We start from the raw sequence: 13988 nt of genomic DNA, 5'->3' as shown, positions 1-13988 counted from the left end.
ACATGGCACAGCAGACCTCTCCTGGCTCGCCCTCTGCTCCCCTCAGCAGTGTATTTCAGTCAATCTGCCTGTTCTGCTCCCCACTCTTGTTTCTGGTGAATCTTCTCACCCACCCCACCCCTGGAACCTCTGGTCTGTACCCCAGTTCTTGTATGCATAAATAATTATTTAAAAAAAAAAAAGAACCTCCATCCAGCCTTCGGCACCCTTCCCATTCAATCAACCTTTTAGCAAAGACCTATTTTGGGGTATAGGTTTTTGCTCCCCTATACCATCATGATGAGAATAGACGATAGCAGACAAGCAGCCCATAGACCAGAGACTATTGCTCTGCAGGGGGGAGCTCAGTGTGTTCCAGGTTTATCAGTAAACATGTTCTAAGAATCTCACCTTTACCCTCAGAGTAGGGATGAGGTCATCACCCCCTTGCCTGTCATGTGACATCTCCCCCTTTCTATCCATGATGGCCTAGGTCCCAAAACACAAGATAAATATCCCTGGCCCACTCCATTATTTTTTAGAAATTTACAACCCTGTAAGTTTGTTACAGGGCAGGGAGAGGGGCACCCTAGAACCCCCAAAGCTGCCTGCTCTAAATAGGTTCTGCCATCCACCGCAACAACACAAAACATGAGACTTTAATGGGAAGGAACTTTAATACAATTAGGAAACAATACAGGAAAGGCAAAGAATCTAGTTTCTAAATCAAGCACCCAAAGTTACACGTCCCCTCGTGGGTAAAAGTCCACCCAAGCAGGATTGGCCCAGAACAAGGCCCCAAAGCCTGCCACAAGTCTAAAGCATCTTCCAGTGGGGACCCACAGAAAAGGATCAGAAACAACTAGACAAGTCTCGAAGGAAAAGAGCAAAATCAAAAGCAAGACAAAACCGCCATGGTCACCTCCATCTGTTATCAATCAGTCCACAACCAAAAGGCAAGTGTAGTTTCTTCACATGTCTCTCCATTCCATGTGCCTCCTCCAGGTCTCCTCCTGGCTCTCCATCCTGCTTCCTTCTTCAGTCCCTGCTTCCTTCCTTCTTCAGTCTCCTCTGCCGCTTCTGCTCTCTCTGCTCAGCTCCACCCTCCTTTTGGGTGGGGCAGGAAACCTGGAACCTCCCCCCTTTCCTGGGGACCACCCTGTTACAAGTTCTCCATATGTATGTTATTCAATTGTTTTTCCTTGACTAACCCATCTGAAGCTGTTTGGATTACTCATCCAGTGTGAGAACCCAAAGGGGTATGGAATGGTTTCTTTTGTGCCCCCAAAATGCCTCACCCACTTAGAAACACAAGAATCTAGTATCTATGACACTTTCCTGCATGTTCCAAACTCACAGACCTCGGGTGAACAGAATGTGTAGGGGTGGTAGGAATGGCATGTTCTGGCCCAGAACAATTGATCTTTCCATGCCTACTGTATATAACTTTTGGGGGTTGGCTTTTTTCAATCAGCACAATCCCTGGACATTCAGCCAAGTTGTTGTATTACTAATTTGTTCTTTTATGTCAGGGTATATTATTCCAGGGTGTGGATATACCACAGTTTGTACAACCCTTCACACTTAAAGCTCATCTGAGATGTTGATGGTTTGGGGCTACTATAGATAAATTGGCTATGAAAGTTCATACAGGTTTTCATTTTTCTGAAATAAAAGCCTATGAGCACAAATGCTGGGTTGTGTAGTTGCAGATTTAATCTCATAAGAGCCTGCCAAACTGTTTTCCCAATGTGTCATTGCCATTTCATACTCCCACCAGCAATATATCAGTGCTCTGGGTTCTCCGTATTCTTGCCAGCATTTGGTGTTATCACTATTTTTAATTTTAGTCACTCTGAGAGGTGAGTGGTGCTATCTCATCGTGGTCTTGGTTTGCATTTCCCTAATGACTAATAATGTTGAACTTATTTTCATGTGCTTATTTGCCATCTGTCTATTCTGTTTGATAAAATGTCTCTTCATGTCTTTTGCTCATTTTCTAATTGGACTGTGTAATTTTTTAAGACCGAGTTATGGGTGTTCTTTACATAGTCTAGATAATGGCCCCATTTTGGACATGTGATCGGCTAATATTTTGTCTGTAACTTGTCTTTTCATCATTTTAACAAGCTCTTTCTCAGAGAAGAACTTTTCAGTTTTTGTTTTTTAAGATTTATTTATTGGGCCTCCCCGGTGGCGCAGCGGTTGAGCGCTGGGTTGCGAAGCTGCCCGCAGCCTCTGCAGCGCTGGTTCGATCCCCGGCTGCTCCCCGGCCACCGGAGGAGGGTCCCACATGGCGCGCAGACCTCTCCTGCCGCCCGCTGCTCCCCTCAGCAGTGTACTTCGGGCCTTCTGCCTGTTCTGCTCCCTGCTCTGGCTCTGGTGAATTCTCTCACCCTCCTGCGCTTCTGACTGTACCCAGTGCTTGTATAAATAAATAAATAAACAAACAAACAAACAAACAAACAAATAAATAAATAAATAAATAAATAAATAAATCTTAAAAAAAAGAAGGGATTCCTCTTTAAAAAAAAATTTATTTATGCATGCAAGAACTGGGGTACAGTCTAGAGGTGTGGGGGGTGAGAGGATTCACTAGAGACAGCAGGGAACAGAACAGTTAGACTGACTGAAACACACTGCTGAGGGGAGCAGCAGGTGAGACAAGAGAGGTCTGCCACACCATGTGGGCTGCTCCCTGGCCGGCCGGGGATAGAACTCATGCTGTAGAGGCTTTGGACAGCTTCATAGGTTGCGTCTTAACCCCTTGTGCCACCAGGGAAGCCCGAGAACTTTTCGGTTTTAATGAGGTCCAATTTATCATTTTTTCCCTTGTGGATCATGCTTTTTGATGTCAAGTCTAAGATCTCTTTGCCTGGCCCTAAAACCAAAGTTCTTTAGTTTTACTTTGACATTGAAGTCCATGACCGCTTTTAATTTAAGATCTGTCTCCTGAGTCACATATTAAACTCCTGAATTGCCTTAGACAGGGTGTTCCTGGGGGATAGCCCCTCAATTCTGTGGTCCCTTTTCCTGTCTTCATGGCTCTGTACCAGCAGTCACATGCACGCTGTGTGACTCATAGCAGAGCATCATGCTTTTTTGCTCTTATGAAGACAAGCTTCAAAGACAGTCAACCACCCCCAACTTTTCCTTCTGATGGTGGCTCAGCCATGGTTTCATGATGATGACAACATATTTTGTGGAACTTTGACTTACCACAGATTTCATGTAGGAGCAGCTCCAAGGAACAGGCTGGGTGATTTCCTTAGAAACTTCCTTCTACCATGGGGAGCCCTGCCTCCACAGGTGGCAGCTCTTTCTAAGGGCCAGTAACCTGAAGCAGGGGCCAGTCCTGCCCCAGTCGTCTCCTGGGTGTATTTTGAGAATACTGGGAACTACAAATACAACTTTTCTTTTTTTTTTTAAGTATGATTTATTTATGCATACAAGAACTGGGGGTGTAAGCCAGAGGTACAGGGGCGGGGGGTGGTGAGAGAATTCGCCAGAGAAAGTGGGGAGCAGAACAGGTAGAGCCACTGAAATACACTGCATGTAGCAGTGGGCGAGACAGGAGAGGTCTGCTGCGCCATGTGTGTAGCCCCCAGGCCTGCTGGGGATCGAATTCATGCTGCAATGGCTGCTGATAGCTTGATAGCACTGTCGTTAACCCCTGCGCCACCAGGGAGGCCCAAATACAGCTTTCTACCTTCCTGGTCCAGAAAATCTTTCAAATTTTCTTTTTGTGTCTTAAGCCCTCTCGAGGCAAGGCCTTGGTGCTGGGGAGGAACATAGATGGACAGGACAGGAGAGGTGGACATGGAGGGAGCTTGAGGGGTTGTGTGGTGATGGAATGCTTCTGCATCTTGTCTGCAGAAGCAGCAGCTTCCTGATTGGGACAGGTGCTAGACTTCTGCATGAGGTGGAAAATCTTTTCCTCTATCCTCTTAGGTTGATTCACTGGGGACTGTGAATTAAACTGACAAATGACAGAAAGAAAAAAGATACATCTTTATGTATGTATGCAGGGAGTTCACAGAACAATGTGTCTGAGAGAGGTAGTTAAAATTTAGGGGAAAAGTATAGAAAGAAAGGGAGTTTTTAGAAAGATAAATGTGTCCTCAAGAGAACAGATGGGAGATATGATAGTTTTGTGACAATGTCTCTTTAGGTGATTTCTTATCCTTATTAGGTGACATCTAGTGAGAGGAAACAATCTTCCCCAATTGCAAAACTCCCAGAGAGGGGAATTTATGACAATGGAATTATTTTGGAAGGATCTGCTTTTAGGCAGATATAGGAAGTTCAGAAAAAACTCTTCACAGTCATGTATTCTGGATCTTTACAGGAATACTTAACACGCACACACACCCAACACACTTGGATTCCTGAAATCCCAGCCTGCCAGGACTACCCCTCTCTGCTTACATTGCCTAGTTATTGTAGGCCTACTGCTGGTCCCCAAAATGTTCAGCACTCCCCTCCTACTTCCTTTCACCCCAACTCCTAGGTCCTTATCCTAGAGAGCTATCTGGTGCTGGGGCTGTGTACCAGAAGTCATTTCTGAACACACTTTGTATGCTCAGGAGAGAAAGAGAAACACTTTTCACTTAGCCTCTCAAAACAAAGGTAATAGCAATCCAGTAAGATATCTCTAATTGCTCAACTTCATAGGGAAGATTACACAGAAATCACTTCCTCATTCTGCCTCCTACCCTGCCCCATTGCCAGTTCAGAAAAGCCCACCGTGCTCTCATCCTGCCAGGTACGACCAGGGCATCCTCCTCGTGTCTTCCCAGGCTTGCCCTCACTCAGCGGGCTCTCCCAAGCATCTGTGCAGGGCTGGCACCCTGACTTCGGGGCAGAGCAGCAAGGGCCCAGGCTTGAGAGAAAAGAAAATCTGTTAGAGAAATTAATGTGCTCAGTAACTGCTGCCTCTATTTTTATTAGAACACACTTGCTCAGAAGCATGGAAACTGTCCCTGTGGACAGCTTTTCTAGACAAGCATATTGTCTCTATATTGTTTCTGAGATTAAAGTGGCCTTCTTATTAGAAAAGGGGTGATTCAGTAGAGTTTTTCTTCCTCCAGAACCACTGAGATCCAAAAGTCCCCAGAGAGCCATCTGACAACCTCAGACTTTGGAAGGAGGGATGTTCCTGGATATGCGTCCTGAGCCTGCCCTGGTTTCTATGTACAACATCCTCCCTAGATTTTGCACAGGGCCTAAATTTCACTAAAGAATGGATATTTGGATTAATCTGACACATCATATGCAATCCATTCCCAGATTCTCCTCTCCAATCAGGCCTCTCAGCACCCATTTTCTGGTCCCTTCAAAATAAATGACCACTCTCTTTTGGGGGTTCTATTTTTTTTTTAAGATTTATTTATTTACGCATACCAGAGCTGGGGTGTAGGCCAGAGGTGCAGGGGGTGAGAGAATTCACCAGAGACAGAGTGGGGAGCAGAACAGACGGGCTGACTGAAATATACTGCTGAGGGGAGCAGCGGGCGAGACAGGAGAGGTCTGCTGCACCATGAGGGTCACCTCCCTGGCTGGGGATTGAACTCGTGCTGCAGTAGCTGTGGAAAGCTTCACAGTTCTGTGACTTACTCCCTTGAGCCACCAAGGAGGCCCTCTTTTGGAGTTCTGTTGCTGATTATTGTTAAAAAATCTTTCAGGTAAAATCATGGCACTCGTTTAAATAAAAAAACACATCAAAAACTTTAGCTCACTGATGAGAGAACCAATAGATGTTATAATTATTCAAAGGAGAATTCAAAGAACATAGTTACATAATATGAACTATATTTGCTCTTTGTCTCTGATTTAGGAGTGCAGAGCTCCTAAAACCCTCGGAATAGCCTAAGAAAGAGCAGTGCTGGGCTTCCCTGGTGGCGCAGTGGGTTGAGCACAGTGCTGTGAAGCTGTCCGCAGCCTCTGCAGCCTGGGTTCGATTCCCAGCTAGCCAGGGAGATACCCGCATGGCGCACCGACCTCTCCTGTCTCTCCCAATGTTCCTCTCAGCATTGTTTTTGGTCAGTTTGCCTGTTCTGCTCTCCACTCTGTCTCCAGTGAATTCTCTCACCCTCCCATGCCTCTTGCCTGTACCCTAGCTCTTGTATAAATAAAAATAAATCTTTTTTTAAAAAAAAGAAAGAGCAGTGCTCTTGTTATTCAAAATTCATCCCTTTCCATCACCCCTAAGTTTATGCTAATGAGCTGATTTAGGATGGGGTTCCCTCCTTAGCTTTAGGATGGGACTGGTCACCAGGAAGGCCAAGAAATTAGAGGATTAGCACTTTTAGCCCCACCCACTGTCCTCCATGAAGGGGAAGGGGTCTAGAGACTAAGTTCTATAAAAAGCCTTGAATAGGGCCTCCCTGGTGGTCCAGGGGTTAAAGTCTCAGCGCTATCAAGCTATTGCCAGCCACTGCAACATAAGTTTTCAAGCATGAATTCAATCCTGGGCCAGGGAGCTTCTTGACCTAGGTAATATTTACCACATTCATATGCTCAGAAATAAAAATTACAAGGCCACAGTAGAGGTCTGGGCAATCAGGAGACTTTGGATATAATCCCAGAACATGCTGCCACAAAATATGGCACCTGGCATAAGTGTTATTTTGTACTTAAAGCAACTGAGACGAAACAGATCAAACAATAAACTTTGCCCTCCCACTATTTGCCTAGAAGCAGAACATACATTGGTATGGGGTTCCCTCTCCCTGTCTACCAGGAAAGCCAGCAGCTAATCCCCAGAGGTCACTCTCCACTCATCAGCCCAGAGGTGGCGCCAGAGGAATCAACATAACAAACTTTACTCACAGGCCCTCCTCTCCCATTTGCTCTCCCATATATCTGCCTTTCCTGCATTTGCCAACCCTGAAACTCTCCCTTTGTCTTGTCACTTCTCTACTGATGTATTGTTCATTTTTTAAGATGCTTTATGACCCCTGAGTTATTCACCACTGAGGTTTCTCCTGCAGGATGTGTGCCCCCCCACACACACACACCCCCACCTCCATGTTTGTTTGTCTTTGGTTATGTATCTTTTGTCAGAGTACAGGAATGGGCTGTTTGTCTTTGGTTATGTATCTTTTGTCAGAGTACAGGAATGGGGTAGGGGAGGGTGAACCTAAAATAGGGAGAGGAAAAAGAGCGTTGTCCTCCTTGAGGTAATTGACTTCCTGTGGGACCCTTACCTTCCTTGGCCCACTTTGCACACTTCCTGAGACCATCCAAGTGGGGTCCACATGACACCCGAGTGGGGTCCCTTCTAGCTCTAGGAGCTTGATTTGCTCAAGGACATATGGAGAGAGAGAGAGACTTGCATTATGTTTTTATCATGTGGCGACCTTGTCTCCGTTTTAGAAGAGCACCCACAGCAGGTACAGCAGGCTCACCCCCTGACCCCCAGTCAGAATTCTGACTTTTAGTCTTGCTGTGTTTCATCCAGGTTTTTACTTCCTTCTCTATGAACTTTAATTCAGCCAACTTAAACTGAGTGCGGCAGAGCCTGGGATTCAGGAATGAGCACCCTGGTCTACCTGAGGGAGCACTTCCCCACCCAGCAGACATGACCCCCTCCTACCCCCCACCCCAGCCACAGCCAGCTTTGATGCAAGGCAGGCAGCTTGGTGAGAGGTCCGGACTAGGGTAATAGGGAGCAAGGAGGGAGCACGGGCAGGGGTCAGGAAGGCCTCCTGGAGGACTGCCTGTGCTGTGTCTTGGGGTGGGTGGGAGTCAGTCAGTTGAAAGCAGTGGGAGAGGGAGGCACTCCAGGCCAGAGCAGCTTGAGCAAACACACAGCTTGGTGCCGGAGGGATGACAAGTCAGCTAGTGGTGGGAGCTTCACATTCAGTGGTGGGAGAGGAGCTGGAGCAGGGGACAGGAAGCCCCTCCCCAGGACACCTCTGAGGATTCCTTAGGGTTCTGTTTTGCTTCCTGGTTCATTTCCTTGGCTTTTTCCCTCCCTCCTTCCTGGCTCAGTGAAGGTGCTAAATTCCTCTTTTAGACTACAGCTTCCCTTCTCTTGCCAAATCCCACTCCCTCCCCTCCAGCTCCTCAGCTGTGAATCACCTGTGGGTTCCTGGCTGCCGGGAGCTTCCACAGTGAAGCAGGAAATGAGTTCTGAGGGCCTGGGAGCAGTCCCCTGCTTCGGGATGTGAGGTGGGAGCGCCCCTTCTGTTCTGGTGGCTCCACTCACTGTTGTTTCCTCTGGACAGCCAGGTCACCGGCTCTGCAGCAAAATGTTCCAAATAATTAGTATGTCTGTGGGAATTACCTTTTAAAAATCTATGTGCCTTTACAAGTTGGTCGTTGTGCAGATGTTTTTGACTGCTTTTTATAGCCAGTTTTCTCCCTCAGCAGGACCCATGTATAATTTTAGGCAAAAGTAGAAAGGAAATTCTGATTCCATAATCATATGTCTAGTTTTAGCAATACACCTGTTTCAGAGCGTCTCACCCCTCTGCAGGCCCCTCGGTGCAAAAAGCGGACATGCGGATTCCAGCAGGACTCAGGCAGGATGCCCACAGCTGGAAGGTGACTGACTCTGCCTGAGACATGCCCCCCACACTGGAAAGGAGAGCGAGATGTGGGCAGCACTGCTGATGCTGCATGTGTGGCCAGATGGGGGGTGACAAGCATGACCTCTCACTCTCAGTCCATGGTCGCCCCGCTTCCTGTGACAACCACCTCCCTTTCATGTTCCTTTTCATCTGAGAGCCTCTTTAGGTCACTGCCAAGGCCTCGCCGAGTCCAGAGACCACCACGTCATCATTGCTCGTGGAAGCAGGCCAGGTTTTGTCCCTTTGGTGATTTCCTGTGGCCAACGGACCAAGGAAACACAGTCTCAGGGCCCATAGAGTGACCTTCAGTGTCCTTGCTATGTCACCCTTATGTCCTTGGCCCAGAGGAAGAAGGAAAGGCCTACTGTGGACAAAATGGTGTTCCCCACTCACCCAGTTCATATGTTGAAGCCCTTCTCTTCCCCACACCCCTGTAACTGGAGGTACTGCCTTAATGAGGTAATTAAGGTTCAGTGAGGTCATAAGAACAGGACCTAATCTGATAGAGCTGATGTTTTGTTTTGTTTTTTGCATATAAGAACTGAGAAGTAAGCCAGTGGTATGGGGTGTGAGAGATTCACCAGAGACAGAGTGAAGAGCAGAACAGGAGGATTTACTGAAATTCACTGCGAAGAGGAGCAGCGGGCGAGACAGGAGAGGTTTGCTGCACCGTGTGTGGGTTAACTCCTTGGCCAGTGATCGAACTCAGACCATAGTGGCGATAGTGCTGAGACTTAACCGCTAGGCCACCAGGGAGGCCCTTGGCTCACAGTTCTGTCACTGTGTGATCTCAGGCTGATTAACTTCTCTGGACCTGCTTTTTTTCATCTGTAAAAGAGGATTGTTGAGTCGTAAAGGCTATTAATATAGAGAGAGCACTTCAAATAAGATTTGGCATGCTGGAAGTTTTATGTCAGTGTTAGCTGTTTCCATGGTCCTGAGCACAGGGTCGGGAGGAGCGCGGGCAGGCAGGCTGACATCTCTGGCTGAGGTCAGTGGAGCGGACAAAGTCCCTGGTGTGAGTCAGGGTCCCTAAATGTTACCACCTGCCATCCAGGGTATGTCGTTGAGTCCCTTCATCTGCCTGGGCTCATTTCCCCTTCTGTAAAATGTGGGTCACAGATGAGCGAGTCTCAGAGATGGGGGCCTTGAGGTCAGTGATTAGGACAGAAGCACAGGCAGGGGCTAAGATGACAAAGCAGGAACCCAAGATGACATTTTGGAGCACCCCCAAATGTAGAACAGAAAACGAGAAACCTCTGGACCACCCGCTGCACCCAGTCACACTCCTGGGAATGGTTGGGAGCTGAGGAGAGGGACCTAATTTCTGCATTGGATTGGAAACAATGAAAAGCCCACCTCTTCCACCACGTCCACACCCCAAACTTCTTACCAGCACAGAGAAGCGTGGCACAGATGATTCATTTTCCTTCCTTTAACGATCTAGTTTACTGCAGATGTGTAAAATATTCATGCTGAGAAGGGCCTGGAAGCTTCCTTAAATGCTTCCCAAGGGTTTATCTGTGCCAGGGGCTTGGATTCGGGTGGTGTGTCGGAGAGGGGGGTGCATGCCGCCCCCTGCTGGTTAGTTTTGCTGGGAGAAGCAGTACATGACTCTCCAGAGGACTCAAGGATGCCTGAGAATATTTCAAGCAGTGGCTCCTAGGAAGGAGGGGCTCACGAAAAAACCCATGGGGGCCATGAAGAGGCGCTATGACTGCTAGGGGAAAGCTCCCCAATGAAATGAGGAGGAAGGAGGGCCTTCCCGGTGGCGCAGTGGGTTGAGCGTGGTACTGTGAAGCTGTCCACAGCCTCTGAACCGCCTGTTTGATTCCTGGCCTGCCCAGGAGCAACCCCCATGGCGGGGCAGACCTCTCCTGCCTCCCCCGCTGTCCCCCTCAGCAGTGTCTTTGGTCCGTCTGCCTGTTCTGTTCCTCGCTCTGTCTCTGGTGAATCCTCTCACCCTCCCGCGCCTCCGGCCTGTACCCTGGTTCTTGTATAAATAATTAAAAAGAAAGAAAAAGAAATGAGGAGGAAGGAGACGCAGAACCCAGTTGAAATGGCCAGTGTTGTGGCGCTGAGCCACAAGAAGGCAGGCAGTGGAAGAGAGCTGGAAAGAACAGGTAGAAGGACCATCAGGCCATGCCCTGGGCCCAGCTGAGCTCCCCAGGTGTGGGATTTGCCCAGCCTTGCTCAGTAACTGGGAGGAAGGGGCAGGGCAAGGGTATACAGGCTGGTGTGCTTAAAGCAGATGGTGGTGAAGGCATTAACAAGTAGTTGCCAGGAGGGGAGCAAATACAGAAAGGAAGGCTTGGGAGTGCGGGGCAGGGGTGGGGGTGAGGGGTTAGTGTCCGGTGGAGCAGACCAGAGCTCAGGAGGATGGGACGGTGTGGCCAGGCTGGACTTGGAGCCGGAGGTTTCTGTATTCCTCCTCTTTTGCCTCCAGACAAAGATTTCTTTGGCACTTTTCATTTCAGTGAGTTCCACACATTTATAGAAAGCCTATTGTATAGTCATCCAGACTGTCCTATGAGGGGAAGCCTGTGTAGGTTGTCTCCATCTAGAAAAAGGTAAATTCTCGGAAGGCTGTATTCCTACAGTGCTCTGCCCACCTTGGCAGCAGACTTCACGCTGCATTTTTAAATGGAGAACATAAATATCCACAATTGAAGCTCTCATTCCTTGTAGTCAGCGATTTCCCTTCTAAGAACTGATCCTGACCGGTGTGCTTGCTCGCGCGCACACGCATCCACCCAGGGCTGCTCGCTGCAGAGGCGTCTGTGACAGCAGCGTGGGAGGAATGGCCAGGAGGCTGGTTAAGTAAATAATGGCTCTTCCATGCGATGAAATCCCGTCTCATCTGTGATAAAAACAGGAAGTTCTTTAGGTACCTATGGAACAGATTTCAAATCTGTGTTGTTTAAAGCAAAAGTGAAAACAAGGTGCAGAGCAGTGTGTGGCGTTTTATCGTTTGTGTAGAAGTGAAAACACATATACACACCAGGACTGGAAACCCGCCACTCCTGGGACAGGTCTGCAGTGGAGAGAGGTGAGTGAAAGACTCACTGAGCCGATTGTGATGGCCTTTTTAATGCATACTAAGCTGATAGAAGCCGGCCCCACCTCTAAAGACCTGGACTTCAGAGGGCTGGCTTCCAGGAAGGGGGCCCACAACTAATCTCTTGCCACAAACACAGAGAGTTTTATTAGACACAGAAAGTAGAAAATCCCAAAGGCTTGCTTTTCTCTGCACACACATCATGCCCTTTCACCCCGCCAGGCCTTTGCTCACACCTCTGCCCAAAAGACACATCCTACCCCCTTTCATTCGCATGGTGCTTCTAGACTCGGGCTCAGCAATCCTCTCCAAGCCCCAGACTTGGGGAAGCGCTGAGCTACCGTGTTCTGTGTGAACCAGCCATCGTGGGACCCTTGCCGCCTCCGGGAGACTGAGTTCCGCCAGGCAGGGGGCGTGTCTTCTTGGGTGCGGTGTCCCCAGTGCCTGGCACAAAGCAGGTGTCTGTCACTACTGATTGAACTCATCTGAAGACTCTCTCAGCAGTGCGTGACCACACAGGCTTACTGTGTATCAGCAAAGAGAAACCAGTTGAGAGGAAAGGGAATTTAATGGTTCAGTAACTGAGCAGTTGAAGAGGCGGCTGTGGGGATGCGGTTCTAGCTTCTTGCATGACTGGGGTCCAGGAGCTTGGAGCACGTTATCAGGCCCTGAGCTTCCCCCCACCCCCCGCCCCAGTTCTGTGAATTACTTCTCCAGCTTCCCTCTCTAGGCAAGATGACCACTAGTAGCCTTGGTCCTAATATTAGAATTTTGCTACCTCAGTGAGGAGGCAAATTATCTCTCGCAACACCTATTGACCACTCTCCAGTAGGTGCTGACTGGCCTTGCTTGGGTTGTGTGGCATCCTGAATGAATCATGGTGGCTTGTGGAGGGAGTAGCTGCTTTGCTCCAGCACCCAGTTCCTGTATCTGTTGCTGTGTGTGGCTGGGCTTGAGGGGCAAGGTCAACTTGCACCACAGGCCACTTGGAAAAGGAAGGACTCACTCAAAAGAACCAGATCGGTGGGTTGGAGAAATACGAGGAGACAGGGTGCCCCTGGCCTGGCTGCTCACACTGTGACTGCATGCCTGCTTGCTCTGTGTTGCCCTTTGCATTTCCCCCATGGAGACCGAGCCTTGGGGGAATCCAGCCACGCTCAGGTTTCAAGTCACCAATCAGCAGGCAGCAAAGGGTCTTGGGTTTAGATTCCTCTGATTAAACATACATAGAGCTTCTACTAACAGTGTTTGTAGGCGGGGAATGGGAGAGGGCGCTTTCCTCTTAAGATCCCTGCCTGGACCTGAGAATTTAACTGATGACAAAGATAGTTTAACGAAGATAGAAATGTTAAAGCAGGGGCCTCCCTGGTAGCGCAAGGGTTAAGTCTCAGCAATATGAAGCTATCCGCACTGCAAGCCACTGCAGCACGAGTTCGATTCCCGGCCAGGGAGGTGACTCCCTTGGCACAGCAGACCTCTCCTGTGTCACCCGCTACTCCCCTCAGCAGTGGATTTCAGTAGATCTGCCTGTTCTGCTCCCCACTCCCTCTGGTGAATCCTCTCACTCACCCACCTCCCACCCCTGCCCCCTGCATCTCTGGCCTTTACCCCAGCTCTTGTATGCATAAATAAATAAATCTTAAAAAAAAAAAAGAAAGAAAAAAATGTTAAAGCAAAAGAAGCCAAAATCTGCACTGGCTTTTCCTCTCCAGCTCCTTTTATCCCCTCCTTGAAATCTAAATTTGGGCCTCGCTGGTGGCGCAATGGGTTAAGTCTCAGTACTATCAAGCTACTGCCAGCCACTGCAACATGAGTTCAATCCCTTGCCAAGGAAGTAACCCACATGACACGGCAAATATCTCCTGGCTCGCCCGCTGCACCCCTCAGCAGTGTATTTCAGTGGATCTGTCTCTGGTGAATCCTCTCACCCTACTTCCTCCCCACTCCTTGCACCTCTGGCCTGTACCCCAGTTCTTGTATGCATAAATAAATAAATAAATTTTTTTTAAGTGTATAAAGTTATGAGTTTGACTGCAGGCATCCGCCACCATCAAGAGACAGACAGTTCCAGTGGACACAAAGATGTCCGGCATCCCTGTTGTCAACTTTCCCCCCAACCCAGGTCCTGGCAGCCACTGATCTGCTTTCTGCCCCTCTGGCTTTGCCTCTCCCCACAGGTCAGGAACTTGGAAACATACTGCACAGCCTTGAGTCTAGCTTCCTTCACTGAGCATAAGGCAATGAAGATTCCATCCCCTTATATACCCACCATCCACTCCTCTCATCACTAGATAACAGTTGTGTGGGATGTCTTTTCAATTTTTTCTTCAATTTCTTCTATCTCTGCTCTCCTTGAGGGACATTTGTGTTATTTC

Source organism: Talpa occidentalis, unplaced genomic scaffold (genome assembly GCF_014898055.3).
Source record: "Talpa occidentalis isolate TD23 unplaced genomic scaffold, MPIMG_talOcc4v2.1 talOcc4.5, whole genome shotgun sequence".
NCBI classification, from domain to species: Eukaryota; Metazoa; Chordata; class Mammalia; order Eulipotyphla; family Talpidae; genus Talpa; species Talpa occidentalis.
Note: the sequence above shows the minus strand (reverse complement) of the source record.